Here is a 17501-nt window from a genome sequence, read left to right on the forward strand (position 1 = left end):
TTTATTCTGTTTTGTATTTGTTCTTTGTGTCCCCATCATCCCTACCTGTGTCTTCCCTCTGTGCTCTGTTCGGGTCCCCGAGTTTTGTGTTGTAAAAGTCTGTGTGTTTCCTGTTTTACTTTGTAGATTTGTGTCTCGTTATGTTCATTAGTTCCAGCTGTGTCCCCTCCTGTTTACCATTTCCTAATCACCTGGTGTGTGTATTTATACTGTGTGTCTGCCTGTGCTCCTGTGTTTCTCTGTGAACCTTCCGTGTATTCAACGTCATTCCGTCTGTGTCGCACTACTCATCGCTCCATGTCCTCCTTTTTGTATTAGTTTTCCCAGTTTAGGTTTATGTTCGGTCCTGCCCACACCTTGGGTTTTGTGCACTGTAAATAAACCCACTTGCATCTCTGCCACTGTAAGCTTTTGGATTCTCCTTTCTCACCTCCACACGACTACCAGCCGAGACGTGACAATATGTTTCTTTATTGTGTTTCTTTTTCCAGTTTTTTCATTAGATTTGACAGATTTAGACCAAAAATACATTTTTATTACAGTTACTTTGGATGACGAGCCCACTAAACGTTTTCCTTGTTTAAATTAAACTGACTGCTCAGTGACATCTTGATATGGTTTTCTGAAGTTGAGGGCTAGAACTGACATTTTCAGTCTATTTTGAAAGTGTAAGAAAGATTGCAAATCATAATTGTTGTATTCATTGACTTAGGCTCATATGGAGAACTTTGTTTTTCATGTGTAATATATAAGCATTATGCATTTAATATATTCAGCAAGTTATTTGTCACCAGACACGCCTGTAATTAACAAGCAACAAGTTTTAGTTGGGAGTCTATGTGTTGGCTAATTGAAGTGTGTCGTAACGATGCCCTTCGAGTTCATTTATTGAATCACTGCACAATAGTAGCTGGTTCATGGTTCAATTTAACACAGTTCCCCTTTCTTACAAATAGCACTTCATTCACTATTGTGATTGCTCTTTTATGAAATGGATGAACACTTTTCATATCAGTGTCAGTCATTCACTCTTGAGAAAGCCTTTTTCACAGCAAGCACAAATGACAGGGACTTCATGTTTTCCTGGTGCCAGACGTGACACATTTATATCACACACACCTTCAGACCAGTAGACAGCGCTGGGAGTGTCAAAGTGCACTCAGGCTATGTTCATTTTCATTTCTTCGTGATTATGTCTTTCTTGTGTCTGTGATTACTTCCAGACAGGGCGCTGGGCCTGTTCATTTCAGAATGCATCATAAACAATTTACACGTCATTAGTTTTGTTTTGATCATATTTGTTTGATGAAATGTCTTCCTGCGTGGTGAGTACTGGGGTTATTTACCCCATTTAGAGGCCCATGGAGTGCCATGCAGGGTGTGTTATCTTACATTGTGTGATTAATTGTCATGACTCTGTGCAGAACTTCTAATGAAACTAAGAGATGGGTGAATGTGTATTTGAGATCAGTATGAGAGACTCTCTTGTGCTGAAAGGTTTTTCTTTTTAATTTTTAAATCTAGGCACTGTGTCATCAGACTAATACAGTTGATTTAAAAGTGTTTAATCTGCCTTCGAAGTAAATACCCACACACGATGTTCGGGAAGGGTAAAAATGCAACTCTGTGTGTGTATCTGTACTTTTAAATAGTGTCAGTTGGTGACTATACACAACCTGCCTGTAAGAGTGTGAGAGAGATTGTGTGTTTGTGGCAGAGGGGTGTTTACAAACTGTCATCAATCAGAACTGCCTGCTTTTAATTTATGGATTCAAACTGAGTTTATTTCAGGTTTGTTTCTAACATACTACCTTTGTTTTGCAGTACAGTGGTCCCTCGATATAACGTGGTGCCAGAATGGACCAAGCCCCAGGCCCAGAGGCCGAGGGCACCCCACCCCCTGAAGGGGCCCGACCGAGCCACAGGCGCCAGGCCCCGACAAGCAGCCACTGGGAGTGAGCCGGTGCATACCTGAGCGCCCAGCCCCAGACACCAAGAATGACCAATGCACTGATGTCTGAGGGCGTCAGCCACAGGCAGGGGGTGTGGTGGGGGGAGATAGGCCTCCATACCTTGGAGGGCCTGTGATGTCCCCAGAGAGGTGGCGTCTAATACCCGATCTGACATATAGACACAGACAAACAGGCACACACAGATACAAACATCCATTCCCACCCCCATGCACACATATGCAAATACTCAGCACTCACCCAACGTGGAGACAGACATAAATTGACACTGTACACACAATCACACTCCCCAAGCGTACTCTATACCTCCGGTGTAGGTATCCTTGCCCCTAGAGGGGGAAACTGCACTCAGACCCAGGAGGTGTTACCCTTTTCCCTGGGGTGGAGACAAGCAGACCGCCCCCGACTCCACAGCAGCAGGGAGGCCCCACATTCCAGACCCCAATAGGGCTTTGGAGCGTGATGTCATGGGGGTGGGCGTGGAAAGGATTTTGGCCTGATCCGCCATTTTAGGGGTCAAAACAAAGTGCAAGTGAAAAGGGAGCGAAGGCACACACAACAGCCATGGTTCGTATTTGCTGTGTGGTCATCTGCAATGTTCGATCACACGACCGGCAAGAGAATAAGCTTGAAAATGGTTTATCTTTTCATTCTTTCCCAACCTGGAAGCAACATGAGGCAGCTCGTGTTTCGATGTTACCAAACGAAGGCATCTAGCCTGGATAGCAGCTGTGAGATGAGCTGACGTGCAGTTCTCTTCCATCTCCAAATATCTGTCGGTGCTCCAGACATTTTCATTCCGGTAAGTTCTAAATATGTTCATATCACTCTTTATAGCCTATTAGTTTTATTTTCAATGCGCTCTGAGGTCATAGCAAATTAGAACAAACATTCTACTGAGTGATTTTGCAGAACTACCTTCTATTTATAGAGTTGCTAATTATTTGGCATTATAGGGCTTTGGAGTTGACGTCACGCCACAATGCATTGTGGGAGCGCGGCGCCCTTTTCCGGGTCTATGAATCAAAACAAACACACTGTGTTGGAACGACTACAAGAAAGATGCTTAAAAGCAGCTCAAAAGAGAATGGACTGTATAGAGACCGATTGCGTTCAGAGGCGAAGCAGCGGTACTTGCAGAAAATAGCGTGCATTGGAAATGTGGACCCGTATGAAATACGGCCGTGGAGTAGAAACCCTGAAGACCAACCACTACTGACGTAGCCTGACATATTTTCGTACCTTGTCTGTGGAATCAGCGCGTACAAGTCGTCATTCAAACAAAGGTAAGTCAGCTCGAGTACTGCGAGTGAAATGTGTTTGATTTCCCTGCAAGCATTCACATTAGTGCAGCATAAATTCATTCATGAGGGGAAATTACAGTGAGAACATGTGGAGGCTGTCAGAGGGATAACATAGTGAGTTCAGTGCATTGATGAGACATTGTCCTAAAGGATTTAGTTATTCTGTATGGTTAAAGAAATTGCAATGATTTATTACTGTTTATTATAAATAATCCTAATTACACATCTTGCTTCCTCCATCACCGTGTGGTACGCTGGAGCCACTATCAGGGACAAACAGAGACTGCAGCGTGTTGTGCGCTCTGCTGAGAAGGTGATTGGCTGCAGACTCCCATCTCTGCAGGACCTGTACACCTCCAGGACACTGCGGCGTGCAGCCCGGATCTCAGCTGACCCTTCTCACCCTGGACACAGTCTGTTTGACCTGCTCCCCTCAGGCAGGAGGCTCCGGTCCATTCGCACCAGAACCTCTCGCCACAAGAACAGTTTCTTCCCCTCTGCTGTTGGACACATGAACAATAACCATATGACTGTCCCCGCCACTAACACATGACCCTACGCTGTGTCACTGCATCATTTCATGTCTGGCACTGATCACCACCTGCACTCATGTATATATCTTTCTACGTAGCACTCATAATTCCTATTCTCATGTATATATCTCATGTATATCTCATGCACATATCTTTCTTTCTACATAGCACTTTAATTCTTATTGTCTGCACTGAAGCACCGCAGCAATTTCCTAATGTTGTAAACCTCAACATCTGGCAATAAACCCATTCTGATTCTGATTCTGATTCTGATGTTTGTATCCTGTGTCACTAAAAATACATTTTATTTTAGTTTTATACATTGATTAATGACCTGCAGAATCTCCTTATCATATTAAGGGATTCATAATTGTCACTTTATGCTTTCTCCATCTTGACAGTGATGACATCCTTGCATTACATACTTTAGGTTCATTTTCTGCAGGCAGGTTTCTGACAGAGAACAGGCAGATTTAGAATATAACCTGCAGCGTTCTATAGATGGACACATAAAGAAATGAAAAATTACATGTATGTGCTAACTTTCTAAACACTTTATTACATTTGTGATAAATGTATTTGAACGTAGATACAACACATTTGTGTCGGCCTTGGCTCATTAGTTCTGGTCTTTAAATGAACTTTGTGTGGGTTTCAGGTCCTGCACTCTCAAAGACTGAATGAACCAGCATTGCAGCCATAGGTCACTGTGAGCATCACAGGGAAGTTTGAAGCTGCCCACTGCACCTGTATGGCCCGACTCGGAGAGACCTGCAGCCATGTCGCTGCTCTTCTGTTTAATGTAGAAGCAACAGTGTTGATCCGTGGCACAAGGACTGTTACAGATGAACCTGCATACTGGGTTTTGCCTGGTAATATGACTAAGATACAGCCAGAGGTTGGCCACAAGATAGACCTCTCCTCTTCAGCTGCCCAAAAAAAGGCTCTTGATCAAAACATAAACAGACCATCCACATTGAAAGGTAAAAGGAGCCGTCCCCAAAAACGAAGAATACCACCTGCTACTGTGGAGGAGTTGTCACTGCTATTGGATACTTTGCTGGAACACAGTAAAGCTGTGGGTTTTGGGAATGACCCATAATGTTTTATCTAGGGGTCTACATTTATGCCTGTAGTGCACTGCCATGTAAATAATTTGCATTTACTGAATATGTACTGACTGAGTACCACTGTTCAAAAGTTGAATAAAGAAACAAGCTAATTTTTGTCTCTTTTTTCTTTATATTATTAAAACCACTTTATAGAACATCACATCAGTTACAGTGTAGAATCCATGTCATTTATAGTTTACAAATGACAAAATGTTTACACAAAATCATGACAGTGTTTACATGATATCACCCACTACTAACATTACTTATGTATGTATGTATCTTTTGAAAAAATATCGCTATTTATACAGCAAAAGACTTAAGAATATTTAAGAGGAGCAAGTTTCATTTTCCCCTGGTTTTATTATCACACTGTTCACCAAACGCAGCAAACCTTCACCATCTTATCCAGGAGGGTCACCTCTTCACCCTCACATGGAAGAAGTAATCTGATTGGCATGGTGGTAACGAGTAAAGTAAGGGATTACTATTGCAAAAACGGTAATTGGATTACCGTTACTTTCCCGTAGGAACGCTGCGTTACTGCGTTACTAAAACCGTGATTTTTTGCGAGAATGTCTCACGACAGTGACGTAAGCGAGTGCGCCGTTAGTGACAACAGCTGTGTGCAGATCAACAATGGATCACATATCGATTGTGGGAGAGAGTATGAGCGTGCAGCGTTTAAAGCGTGGAAGTACTGACCTTACTTTGACTTTTATTCCATAAAAAGTGACAAAAACATTAGCGTCCATCGTGCGTGGGAAGAAAACTTCTTTTTACAGCGAAAAAAACCCCTAAACTTCCAAGCAAGCACCGAGTGTGCTATGACGTAATGGAAAATTCACAGAGAAACTCGCGGATTCTTCAACTGACCGCGGCACACCTGCACCAGGGTAAACCTCCGCCTACCCCACTCGGGGGACGTAACACAAGTGGGGGCTCGTCTGGGATCGTTTTATGCTGTGGACAACCTATATTAATGAAAGTGTGCCGTGATTTTAGGGTGTCTACGTTTCATGGTTGCAGTCGGAGATGAGTTTTGACCTGCTTGATGAAAAGGGGCTCTTTTTGATAAGTGGTGTGCTGCTAACGGAGTTGGGGATGATTATGAGTCTCTGCGCGAGTTAATGCTACTGGAGGATTTTAAAAATTCATTACCTGAGAGAGTCATAATGTTCTTAAATGAACAGAAGGTGACGTCAATGTCCAAAGCAGCTGTGTTGGCCGATGAGTTTGTGTTAACACATAAGAATGTTTTTACCCCTATTTCCCATCCAGATAGGCCCACAGCCTTGCGCTCAGCACGGCTTGAGTCTAGTTGCTCTGCTGCAAGGCCAGTGAGGTTGCCTTCACCTCCCTACGGTGAGCGTGAATGCTTTTATTGCCACAAGAAGGGTCATCTCATTGCAGATTGTCAGGCATTAAAGTGTAAACAGCAACTATCCTCACAACCAAAAGGGGTGGGACTGATTAAAGCTACAGAGAATGGGAGGGCATTTCAACCGAACAATAACCACCCTGATCCCTGTTTCAAACCATTCATTCTAGAGGGAGTGGTTTCGCTGACTGGGAATCCAAAAGATCAACAGCCAGTAAAAATGCTGAGAGATACAGGGGCCTCTCAGTCCATCATTAGAGAAAATGTCTTACCGTTTTCTGAAGAGTCATTTTGCCAGTACAGTGTTATTGTCCAGGGAGTAGAACTCGGATTTGTATCTGCCCCTTTGCACACTATTCACATTCAGTCTTCATTAGTCAGTGGGGTTGTTAAAGTGGCTATTCGTTCTGCGTTGCCCATACCAGGTATTGACTTCATCCTAGGTAATGACCTTGCTGGAGGCAAGGCCATACCCATTCCTGAAGTGTTAGACAGACCCGAGCTGAGCCTGGATTCTGACTCAGCCCAAGACCAGCCTGCCATTTTTCCAGCTTGTGTAGTTATGAGGGCCCAGACAAAAAAAGTATGGTCCTGACTTGGCCGATTCCTTTATGAGGTCAGATCCCTTTGGTGACGTGATCAAATTTACCTCTGGATCTAAGGTTCAGGCCACAGTTCCACCTGCTGACAAAACACAACCAATCCTGGATTTGCCAGTCTCCCGAGAGGAGTTCATTACTGCACAGAAAAATGATGTAACCCTGTCCAAGTGTCATTCTTCTACCCTCAGTCAACAGGATGCCAAGAAGAAAAAGCTGGCTTACTTCTCAGATGAAGGTCTTCTGATGCGCAGATGGACAAGTGAGGTCTCGGAAGACGCAGGCTGGTCTGCAGTTTATCAGGTGGTTGTACCTACTGCTTATCGTACCCAGGTACTGTCCTTAGCACATGACCATCCATGGTCAGGACATTTGGGGGTTAACAAGACATACAGCAGAATTCTGAAACATTTCTTCTGGCCAGGACCGAAATCTGATGTTGTTCAATACTGCCGTACTTGCCATGTTTGCCAAATGACTGGCAAGCCAAACCAAATAATCCCACCAGCTCCTCTCTGTCCTATCCCAGTAGTAGAGGAGCCATTTCAAAAAGTGATTGTTGACTGTGTGGGGCCTCTACCTAAATCTAAAACTGGAAACCAGTTTCTGTTGACGGTCATGTGCGTTTCAACTAGGGTTCCTGAGGCAATCCCACTACGGAGGATAACAGCTCAGATTGTTAAAGCGCTGTTGAGATTCTTTTCAACCTTTGGTCTGCCTAAGGTTGTGCAAACAGACCAAGGCACTAACTTTAAGTCTAGAGTATTTGCCCAAGCCCTGAAAACATTAGGCATTGAACACATAACCTTCAACTGTGCCATCTGTGGTCCAAGAGCAAGTGGTTACATCTCCGATGGCTTCTGTGACCAAGGTGGAGATTACTCCAGATGAAGATGGGTTGGTGTTACGAGGTGCTGAGCCTCAAAGTGCTCGACTAGGTAATTCTGTGATATTGTCAACACTACCACAATACCTGTCCCACCTTCCTGCTGAACAGAGCAATGATATCATAACACTCATATCAGGATTCCCATCTCTGTTCAGTGACATCCCGTCTCAAACCACTGTCATAAAACATGATGTGGTGCTGACTAACCCTACACCAATCAAACAGCGCGCTTATTGGGTTAGTCCAGCAAAGAGAGAAATCATAAAACAGGAAGTTGAGTATCTTCTTCAGAATGGATTTGCAGTGCCAAGCTCCAGCTCTTGGAGTTCACCATGTCTCTTAGACACGAAGTCAGATGGAAGCCCAAGATTCTGTACTGACTTCCAAAAGGTGAACTCTGTCACTGTACCAGATGCACATCCCTTACCTCTTATCGATGACTGCATTGATGAAATTGGGCCTGCAAAATACATCACTAAACTTGATATGTTAAAAGGGTATTGGCAAGTGCCTTTGACACAGCAAGCATCTGACATTTCAGCTTTTGTCACTCCTGACCACTTCCTGCAGTATACGGTTATGCCTTTTGGCATGTGCAATGCCCCTGCAACATTTCAGAGACTGGTTAATAAAGTGTTGGGAAACATCCCTAACTGCAGAGCATACTTGGATGACATCATTGTGTATAGCAGTGACTGGTCAACCCACATGGCTACATTGAAAGAAGTCTTCATTAGCCTAGAAAATTAATCTCTCACTTTGAACCTTGCCAAATGTGATTTTGCTAGAGGCAGTGTCCTCTACCTTGGCCAGCAAGTTGGTCTAGGAAAAGTGCGCCCTGCAGATGCCAAAGTCACTGCGATTAGGGAGTTCCCCCAACCAACCACCAGGAGAGAACTGCGGCGTTTCCTTGGGATGACAAGATATTACCGACGATTTTGTAAGAATTTCTCTTCTGTTGCTGCCCCTCTCACTGACTTAACCAGTCCCTCAAAGCTGTTTATTTGGTCTGAGAGTTGCCAGCAGCCTTTCGAAAGCCTTAAGGGCTTACTTTGTTGCACCCCTGTTTTGTCTGCTCCTAACTTCTCTTTACCATTCAAACTGGAAATAGATGCCAGCGCAGTTGGGGCAGGAGTGGTGCTTCTCCAGGAGGATACCCAGGGCATTGACCATCCTGTGAGTTACTTCTCTCGGAAGTTTGATAAACATCAGCTCAGGTATTCTACCATTGAAAAGGAGACCCTTGCTTTGTTGTGGGCCTTGCAACATTTTGAAGTCTATACAGAGTCAGGTCAGAGTTCAGTTCAAGTATTCACAGATCACAACCTTTTAGTTTTCCTCTCTAATATGTATAATCACAACCAGCGGCTTATGCGTTGGTCACTGATTATTCAGAATTATACCCTCAATATCCATCACAAAAAAGGTTCAGAAAACATTGTAGCAGACGCACTCTCCCGTGCTGTTTAGAGAGGTCACCAAACCCTGAGTTTGGTTCTTAAAGGGTGGGGGTGTTACGTGCCAAGAGGTGTGGCTTTGCTTTTGTGTTCTATTTATCTTTCAGGTGTCAGGCCTCCACCTATTGGCCAGTTCGAAGTTGATTGGCAGGTGTCTATTGGCACAGTTGGCCAATCACACTCCAAGGAACACTACAAATGAGCAGCTCCCTGGCCAGCTGGTGGCTGCTGGCTTCTGCTTTGACAAACATTTGTGAACAGGCTTCTTTATATTGTGTGTGGTGGGAGGCTGGACAGGTAAGCTGGGGTACCCTATACACTGGTTGTAGATTTTACTCTGTTAGTCACACTAGGTTATGCGGTTGATGCCACTCTTGTATGTTTTCACTGACCTTTTGTCGAGTAGCTAGGTAGGCCTTTTGTTTTGCATTTTTTCTTTCAGTTAGGTTAGGCCCTGGAAGCTATCGACCTCTTTTTGTTTTACTAATTTCTTTGATTTGGATTAACCGCCCAGTCCTCCTCCCCCACCTCTTTTCTGTTGTTAAGTTTGACTATCCAGGCAAGCAACCAATAAATCCTGCCTGATACTTAACTGTTCTGTGGTCTTCCTCCTTCATTGATTGTGGTTGTCCAGTGTTGCTGTCTCCTTCCTACCTTTGCCTCCGCCATGGTGGGGGGGACGTAACACCTGATTATCTACTAACTCTGTGGCTTTTGGCAGTAGTTAAACAGGAACAGCTTTCCTATATTTAATTTATCATGGCTTCGCCAGTGATTCCATTTGGTATTATGTAAACAGATATTTAAGTGCAATCAATTATTGTATAGAACATAATCATATGAATAAATGTGATGTGTTTGAATGTTTGAGTATTTTTGTCTTTCAAATAAAAAAAACAACATTGAAATCAAACTTAGCTTTATTCTTTTGTTCGAGCTGTCTCACTATACGGCTGTTGATTAAGGGTTTAATAACTCACAGGTGTTATAGGAAGTGTTCTGGGCTTTCAAAATTTAAGCTCCCAAAAGTTAAAGCTACTCATCTGGACTGTAAAGGATGCTCATTCCTGTTTAATATGTACTTTCAAAATAACTCAGAATGAAACAGATATTAAAGTGCTTTTATATTAAAGATATACTATATGTTAAACTGTCTTCAGACTTTAATCTTTAAACGTACATAAATTGCAAGGTATTACACTGGAAGATTACAGGGGTAAGTGCAGCCAGATTTTTTCTACACATGCCGCCATTAGGTTCTGACACTCACACTTAGCATCTGCTATTTCTTTTTACATGGAATCAGCTGTTGTTCCTTCCATTTTAGTTGCCATAGCAACTGGTTCCCGCAGATGTGTAACGTCATCCTCATTCTTTTTCAATCCCTTACTCATTCATGGAATTTTTCCAACACTGCACGATGACATCACCCACTGTAAATTTTGAGCCTGGAGAGTAATTATTTAAATTATGTTTCTCTTTATTTCATGCCAAAACCTTTTGCTCTACAAATATAATGTATATGTCTCATAACTACCACCAAAGCATGTCCCTTCCATCCACCTTGCTCACAAGGAACAATAAGAAAAGGACTCCCAAATTTTGGTTTATAATCTGTGGTGCAGGCTGTCTTTCTATAGTGACCACATGCACATAATCAACACTACAAACAAGAAAATCTTGATCTTTGCAGTTTGTTTCCATCACTCACCAGTAAAGATTTTCTTCTGATAACACTTGCAGTTTTGTCTTGGGAACCATCAAGACAAGCAAAATCTTCTCTGGCTCTTTCTGTGCCTCACCCCGACACGGACAGGGGGTTGTCCACCCCCCCTCCTTTCACTGACTTTAGCTGCCATAGCAACCTGTCTTCACATCTGTGTGCTGATGTCACCCTTTCTCTCTCAGTTTAAAACTCATTAGTTCTTTGCTTCTGATTGTCTTCATACAACCTGTTAGATCCTGTTTTCTTCTGAAGACTGACCCAGTAGTAGCAAAGGCACACTCAGATTTTTTTTTGTTTGTTTAGTGTGCCTATGTAATAGCACACTTCTTATTATTTGTCAGATTTGTTATTGAAGTGGAAATGTATATCCTTGGTTTTAACATAAAGCTCATTGCTGCAGACAGAGACAGCACAAAAACAACCACCTTAAATTGATTTTTTATTTTTGCCTCCTTATCTTCCCCTGAGTTATTGGTTCTGTTACTAGTTAACCATAATACAGTAATGTAAGTCAACCAGCCAACCAACCCGGTGACATAATGTTCTGTACTGACAGAAGATGGTGTTAAACATGTTTTGAAAACTTTGACTTTAAGCACTTGTTTCTTAAATCCAGCTTCACAAACAGAGTTAGATCTATGTCAGTTTTTGAGAGCAGGAGTCACTAGTGTAAATTCGCCATTATACATTTAGTGTTTCATGTCCCCTTCAAGTATTCCTATTCAGTAGCACACTTCTTCTTATTCCTTGGATTTATTATTAAGTGTGCCAATGCAATAGCACACTTTGTATGTATTATTGTAGGGTGTCTACCTTAAAATATAAAGCACCTTGAGGCCACTGTTGTTGTGATTTTGCGCTGTATAAATAAGATGGAACTGATCTGAATTCTTTTTTGTCGAATGGAAGTCCCGAGATCAAAATGGCAGATGTCTCTCCAAGGGTGGTTGAGAATGACCAAGCTAAGATCCTGTGGAACTTCTGGATACAGACAGAGAAACTGGTGATGGACATATTAGTGGTGAAGAAGCAGAGGTAGACAGCTGTAGTGATAGATGTAGCTATACGGAATGACACTAACATCATGAAGAAGGAACACGCAAAGCTAAAGAAATACCAAGGGCTGAGAGAAGAACTCGAGAAGATGTAGACGGTGAAAGTAACAGTGGTTCCTGTGGTAACTGGAGCACTTGCTGCAGTGACCCCCAAACTAGGGAAGTGCCTGGAAAACTGCTGACGAGAGAGGTTCACTTTCTTTCCCAGCGCCTGACCAATCGAGCCTATGACAAGTGCAGGCTCTGTTCTCTGTTGTGGGTGAGGAAGGGGTGGGGGTAAGGATTAATTTATTATTTTGGCCTTAGTTCACCCGGAAGTGTTGACATTCCTGTTTGGTTGTTTTTCCTCGTATTTCTGTAAGTAGACACCATGTAATGACATGAGATTGTTTCCTGTGGCTGACATGCTATGACCTGGTCCCTAGACAGGTCGTAACAAAATAAAATCACCTCCTTTGAATAAATGGTGTAGTGTTCTGTCACCATTGAGACCAAAAACAGCATGTACCAATACTGGTCTTCATGTTGAACCATAACCATGAATACTTTTGATATTTATGAGATATATTATATTTTTTTGCATACTTTGTACCACGTAGTCATGGAGTGTGGTAAAATAGGGCTTTTTTGTTTATCTTCCTCTTTCTATGTAGCTTGTGCCAATACCTCTATCGGTGTGAAAGGAGAGGCAATTTCTCTTTCAATCAAAATCTAGTCTAGATCTGAATTTTCTTCAGTCCAGTGTTTAGCCAGTTCAACTAATAATGCTGACACAGAATTAATGGCATCTTGGCTTAGTATTAACACATCAGCAGCTTAAAGGAATGATTCTTGTATTCTTGGTTCATTTATTTTCAGTGCTGCTAGTGGTTCAAAGAATATCATAAGTAAGTGGGCTAAGTTTTCATCGCTGGCGGGTTGATCTGGATATATTAAAGAATGGGGAGAGTATTCCATTGGTAAAGACTGCAGCTTTGGGACTTAAATATAAAAGTCTTACCCATCTACAGAAGCCGTCACCAAAACCAAATTTGGATAATGCAGTGAACATGAAGTCCCAGTCAACCCTGTCAGAAGCTTTTTGGGCATCTAAAGATATAGCCGAAATAGGGGAGGAGTTGTTTCTATTTGCCCAAATGAGATGCAGGCGTCTCCTCATGTTATCAGCTGAAGACTTATTCTTAACAAAACCTTCTTGATTATTATTAATCATTTGCGCTAGCACTTTCTTTAACCTGAGTGCTAATATTTTTGACAGTATTTTACAGTCAACCTTGATTAGGCCTGTGTCTATAATTAGCTGGGTTTGTTCAATCTTTGTCCTTCTTTGGTATTAATGATGTTATAGCTTCCTTAAAACTTTCTGGGAGAGATCCATATTGGAAAGCTTCTTGGTAGAAGGATACACAAGGATAAGCAAAAGAGGATGAGTAAATAACTAATGCAAGGTTGAACAAATAAAGAAAGTTGTGGTAGAGTCAATGAAAAGCCATGCATGAATGGAAATATCTCTCTCACCAAATTATTGGAAAATAAATCAGTGTCACTGAAGTAACAGATAACTTGAACTGCAGACAGTAAGCCTACATCAAGAAATCAAAACTAGCTTGTTTGAATGGCAACACAGAAGAAAGGTGGGTTATCAGGGGCAATTATTTTAATACAGGGTCAACTCAGAATATTGTTTTTTTTTTTTTTAAGTTATTCAAAAGGGAGTGAATATTAATATAATGGAGCTTCAGATTAACACATAAGGATTATTCCAGACTACATATTTCCTATAGGCAGAAGAGGGTGGATGGATAGTGTGTGTGTGTTAAGTCAGCCATTCTAGTAAAACCTATAGAAGCATATTTATAGCAAATGATAAATAACCCTTTCATGAGCTGACACATTATAGAAGATTATGGAATGCCATAAACAAAGAATCTTAAAATAAACACAACATTCCCAACCCATACCCACCCCAACTTTGCTTCCAGTGTCATTTCTATTTTCAGTTTTCTGTGGCTAACAGTGGGTAACTCTGAGGAAATGCCCAAGAGTATTATCACACTTCTCTTGCTGAGCAGTTGTCCTTTACATACCCAAATATTAGCTATTTAGCTATTTTTCTTTCCTTTTGTGCCTGAGCACTGTTGTTGTTCTAATTCATTAATTGATGCTTCTGGAAATGAATGCTAATCGCACTGAATGACTATCAACCTGTCAGTTATATAATAACCTGTTAGTTATTACAGTCCATAGTCAGTTACCAGGCTTAGCTAGGTTATAAACTAACTAATGTAGCTAAAGTGTCCACCAATGGAAAGAGTGGGAGACAGGAAGGAGTGCAAAATAAGAGGGAGAAAAACCTGGGACAACATCTTAAGCTCATACTTGGTAAATTCCTGCTCCTCCGTGAAGCTTTTTGCCAATGTGACTCTCACTCGTGGTAACCCTAACCCTAACCCCCCTCCAGCACTGATAAATAGTCAGCTCCTACCACAAAGGAAAGGGTGGAGAATGGGGACCACATGGGCAAACACTTGTTGTGTGTCTTTGGGCACTGGGTAATACATTCATACAATCCTTGGATAGAGAAACGAAAGTAATACAATTTCTTTCTATGTTCTTCAGGCAGTTAATTCATTTTGATTTGCGTTGTTTTTCCTGTGCCTCCCTCATTAGGAATGATTTATCATAGAGTTTCCTTTGTGCATTTTGGGTTTCAGACTTTCTTTTAAACCCTGAAAGAACAATGTGAAACAGTACCCTCTCTTTTAGATTAGTGGATCTTTTTTTCATGAAATCAGTGGAGTGGATTAAAGGGAATGACAAATTTCTCGGGTGTGAAAGGAGCACATAATTTAGCCTGGAATACTTTTCTGCAGACAACAACTGAGATGTTCGCTAATTAAAATATAAATTTCAAGATCAGCTGAGTTAGTAAGTAAAGTCAGAAACTGTCAGAATAAAATAAACATGCATTTGAGTTTTTTTGATAACTCACAGAAAGGACGAGATCTGGGAAAAAGATTGTCTAGCCGATCTTTCCAGTAGCAGTCCTCCACTGTCCTTGCAAATGGAAGGCACAGGAGGGAGGAAGGTGGAGGAGGAGGCAGGAGGGAGGGGGCAGAGAAGAGGAAGTTATCACCAAATTGCCATATCTACAAAGCTCTCCCTGCATGCTACAGATTTCCCCTCTTTAATCTGACACATACAGCCTCATGCCTGCTAAAACCCTGGAAGGCAATGTGAAGCTCAGCATTCTGGGCTGAAAGAACACTGCAGCCAAGAGAGGGGAGTCAGAGGGATAGATGGAGAAACAGAAAAAGAAAAGATAGCATGTGTGTGTGTGCGAAAGAGAAGGAGAGAGAGACAAAAAGATATTTTTTTTGTTCTTTAGAGCAAACATGCTCCCCGCTTTATATATGGAGTTAAATCGTAGAGGTTAATTGAAAAATGAGATAAACAAAGGCTGTGAAAAGCAAAGGGAAAGACTGTAGCTGGCAGCACAGGCGGGCCACCACTAAACCTCTTTCAGACTGTGCAACCCTGATAAAAAGCACAGTTAATTGTCTTGCAGTTTCTTCCACTTAATTTCAGTCAAATTAGAAAAAAAAAGTGAGGAACTGCTTTCTTCCTTTCATTGTTATCCATGTGCTATCCGCCTATTGGAAATAACATTAACGGGTGGACTTTTCTGTAAAAAAGCCTTCGTTTTGTCATGAAGACATGCTCGGCAAAGATGTTATAATGTTTCTTTAAGCAAACATTATGTCCTTAAACAACCATCTCTTGAGTTCATCCATGTTCTCGGAACTGAATTTTCAAGCCCTGTTGAATGACGTTCAGCTTATTTGGTGACTAATAACTCCCATTTGAGTTCGGGAGCAGTGCAGAATGTATCACATTTTACTGCAAAATGACTGAGAGCATCAAAAGCAGTGCATCAGCTTGAAGATCCATTTTTGAGAAAAAAGGCAAACCGAAATGTCAAAGCACTTAAAGGTGAATGAATGGCATGTGAGATCACGGCACCCAATGTTCTGCATGCACTACCTGTAAGAATTTCTAAATCATTATGATGTATGTGCCAGGAAACATTATAAGCACAACTATGGCACCTTTGTATTTGTAAAATAGTTTTAGAGGGTTTTTTTTTGTGATTGTATAAGCATAATAAACCTATCCTAGCTAGTTTGGAGTCTGCCAGATTTGGTGTCATACTCTAATAGCAATGTTTGACTAATACTGTATTCAGAACATATTGGAATCAATTTGTTAATTTGTAGATGTACCTGGGGCCCAGCACTCAATATAAAATGAACTGTTGACACATTGTGGTTTACAGTTACAATGTACAATTTTGTACTTACAAATATTTCCAGAGTGTTTGTAAAGTTATTGTTATTATTTAATTTGAACTATCTGGGACACTCCTATTTGCGCTGCTAAAAGTGGGTAGAGCACTGTGGCACGCTTCTGAGGCCACTGTGAGCGGCAGCCTCTCCAGTAGTTTTGTGTTTGGGTATGGATATGAATCCTTACACACCAAGACTCATTTGAGTAATCAATTACTAACAATGAAAACAAGGTCCCCTGTCTACCTGATGAGGGGAGCAGGCTGTATCGTAGCTGCAGTCTATGTTCCTATTACTTGCAGAGAGAATTCACATATGCTATTTTGGTGATTATATACGCTAATATTAATCTCTTAGGACTTCAAGCATGTGACGCTGGATAAAATATTACCTGCTTTGTCAGTATGTGGACAGCATGTAGACCCATTGTATGCAAACCTAGAGGATGCCTACTCTGGGGAAAGCAGATCACAACCTTATTCAGCTTCAGCCTCACTACAAACAAAGAGTGAGGAGGTTACCTACAACCACCCATATGGAAAAGAAATAGAAAAGACTTGCATCAGATGTGGCCTACTTCATATAGTGAATGATTTACTCATGAAAGTGGCCACTTTCATATATTGTTTTTGTAAGTGTCCAAAACATACAAGTTTCATTTATATAATTTTTCTAGGGATCTTATATCTGTTTTCACTCTTGTATGCTTTTCATACAACTTTCACACAAGACAGATACAAACTTTATAAGATTTATGTACATCTTTTCCATATGGGCACAACCACTCATTCAGGAAGATGTTTCCAAACGCAAAGCAGGCTTAGAAACTGTTACTGTTACTCAGCAACCAAGACGTGTCACAGTGGTCCCTCATTTATCGCGGGAGTTACGTTCTAAAATTAAGCCATGATAGGTGAAAACCGTGAAGTAGCCAACTTAATTTTTTTTACAATTTATTATAGATGTTTTAAGGCTGTAAACCCCCCCACTACACACTTTATACACTTTTCTCAGACAGGTGTGAACACTTTCACACTTTTCTCTCTTGTTTAAACTCTCAAAGTCCAGTATTATAGAATGAAACCAAAGGCACGATAGATGTATGGATGTTGTTGTTCCGGTGACAACT

This window comes from Diplotaxodon limnothrissa, linkage group LG18 (assembly GCF_057381915.1).
Source record: "Diplotaxodon limnothrissa isolate DT_005_m linkage group LG18, D_limnothrissa_male_GT1.1, whole genome shotgun sequence".
Taxonomy (NCBI): Eukaryota; Metazoa; Chordata; class Actinopteri; order Cichliformes; family Cichlidae; genus Diplotaxodon; species Diplotaxodon limnothrissa.